Source organism: Saccopteryx bilineata, chromosome 4 (assembly GCF_036850765.1).
Source record: "Saccopteryx bilineata isolate mSacBil1 chromosome 4, mSacBil1_pri_phased_curated, whole genome shotgun sequence".
Taxonomy (NCBI): domain Eukaryota; kingdom Metazoa; phylum Chordata; class Mammalia; order Chiroptera; family Emballonuridae; genus Saccopteryx; species Saccopteryx bilineata.
Window position 1 is genome coordinate 94,658,114 of NC_089493.1, and position 2,634 is coordinate 94,660,747.

A 2,634-nucleotide genomic window follows, 5' to 3' on the forward strand; every position below is an offset into this window, starting at 1 on the left:
GCACCCACGACACACACTTTCCCTCTGTGGACTGTGGCACTCTCTCTGCTCGTCTTCTGCTTTGCAGCTTTCTTCTCCCTTGGCCCTGAGTCCCCAGATTCAAGCTGGTCTTTACCACTTCCCTTGGACCCCAGGGGCCGCTCCCACCCTTTCTCTAGCCTCTGTTCTTTGCCTTCTCTCTAGCCACAGCGTGGTCTCCGCTCCCTACCCTTGCAATTATTTGCTACACTGACTAAATTTTCTATATTTTCCAAGACCACATTGATTTCTACTATTCTGTCTCATCTTCAGACTATCTGGCCCAATTTTTGCATCAGAAATATAGTCAATGTAGATTTATTATCTAGATGTCATATTTATCATTGCCACCACATGCACAGGACACACAATGGAAAAGCATGAAAAAGTACAGAGTGAAAACCCTTCTTCGTCCTGATCCCCAGGCCACGGGCTCCCAGTTCCCCTACTCAGACATAGCAACCATGAGCTGTTTCCTAGCCTTACAGATAGAGGCCATGAATCCCTGACCAGGGAGACTGGCGATTTCTTAATGATTTTTAGATCTACAATTATGTTTTTAAAAAAATGTTTTTTAAGTTCAGCATCAGGGCCCTGGCCAGTTTACTCAGTGGTAGAGTATCAGCCGGGCATGTGGATGTCCAGCGTTTGATTCCCAGTCAGGGCACACAGGAAGAGCAACTATCTGCTTCTCCACCTCTCCCCCTTCCCCTTCTCTCTCTCTCTCTCTCTCTCTCTCTCTCCCTCTCTCCTCTCCCACAGCCATGGCTCGACTGGAGCAAGTGCATCAACCCCGGGCCCTGAGGATGGCTCCCTGGAGCCTCCACCTCAAGCACTAAAAGAATAGCTCGGTTGCAAGCATGGCCACAGACAAGGTTGCTGGGTGGATCCTGGTCCCGGTAGCATACTGGAGTCTGTCTCTCTATCTCCCCTATCCTCACTTGGAAAAGAGGAAAAGAAGAAAAGTTCAGCATCAATCTCACCACTCTAAATGAATGCATATGATTTCTCTAAGTTATATTTCAATTTTGAACTCCATGTGCAGGTTTTCCACTGTTTAATCATGGTATAAAAAGTTTAGCTCTACTTCCATTGCTACTTCATACACACATTTCACTTTCATTATTTTTAACAGCTACATAATATTCATTTGGGTTAAAATCCAACCAGGGTTTGGGGTGGGTTTTTTTCTAGTTTTTGCAAGTATAAATAATATCAGTATAACCATCTATAACTTTTTCTCCTATGAATTATTGCTTTTGGATCAGTGCCAGGAGTGGTAGTATTGAGTCTAAGGAATGGTTTGTGTCATTTAGCCAAATAACTGTCTCAGAAAGGTGACAGCAGTTTGCAGTGCCTCATCCAGTTATGAGCACATATCTTCATTTCATCAAATACAGTAATTATACGTATGAACAAAAAATGGTTCCTCATACTGTTCTCATCATAAATCAGGTCGATGGCCTCTATTTAGTTTCTGTGGTTAAAGCAGACTTCTGCTAGAAGCAGTCCTCAGAGACACTGGAATAAGGGGAGTAACTGCTGGGTTTCTGAGACCTTGCAGAGCTTATGAGTCTTTGTCACATTTCACATGGAGGACAGTTTGGCAAGGTCAAGAATAAATGGGGAAAAAGGTCAAGATGGCGGCGGCCAGGGCGGGGGTCCTGGGAGTCTGAATGCTGCAAAGGGCAGCCCGGAACATGGTGCCGCTTGGTGCACGGGCAGCCTCCCACATTACCAAGGACATGCTCCCTGGGTCCTATCCCAGGTACCCAGAAGAAAGGGCTGCTGCCGCCAAGAAGTATAATATGCGAGTGGAAGACTACGAGCCGTACCCTGATGATGGCATGGGGTATGGCGACTACCCAAAGCTCCCTGACCGCTCACAGCATGAGAGGGATCCATGGTATGACTGAGACCACCCAGACCTGAGATTAAACTTTGGTGAACCGATTCACTGGGACCTAGATATGTATATCAGGAACCGTGTGGACACATCCCCCACGCCTGTTTCTTGGACTGTGATGTGTAAGCACCTCTTTGGCTTCGTGGCCTTCATGGTGTTCATGTTTTGGGTAGGGGAGACTTATCCCTCCTACCAGCCCGTGGGGCCAAAGCAGTATCCTTATAATGATCTCTACCTGGAACGAGGCGGTGATCCGTCCAAAGAACCTGAGCCTGTGGTTCACTATGAAATCTGAGGCTTCGTGGGCTCTGTGCCCCGTAACTGACTCCCTCATTCCTAGAGACTTAACCTTAAAGAAATCCCTAACAAAACTTAGTGCTGTGAAAAAAAAAAAAAAAGAATAAATGGACACATTGCCTCTCTTTCGTCTCTCCTACTCGGGTGATATTGATCCATGTCCACCAAGCCCTGTTTATATTACTAGAAAAAACAATAGTCTTTCTAGTTTACCTTCTTTAAAAGTGATCTTTCCTCTTCACATGTTATTGCAGATGCATTTTCCTTATTGTTTCAAATGTATATGAGACCCTACCACTTTGGAGAGCAAGATGTGGACTTAAACTTGGCCTCTTCACTTACCAACTATATTCCTTGGGCAAATCACTTAATTTCTATCAGTAAAATAGAAAAATAAGGCCCTGGCCGGTTGG

General features: G+C 45.4%; 1 pseudogene; it reads left to right on the forward strand.

Annotated features, from left to right (window-relative positions):
• The first annotated feature begins 1,678 nt into the window (after positions 1-1,678).
• On the forward strand, positions 1,679-2,307 carry LOC136335054 (NADH dehydrogenase [ubiquinone] 1 beta subcomplex subunit 8, mitochondrial pseudogene; annotated as a pseudogene).
• Positions 2,308-2,634: the final 327 nt, after the last annotated feature.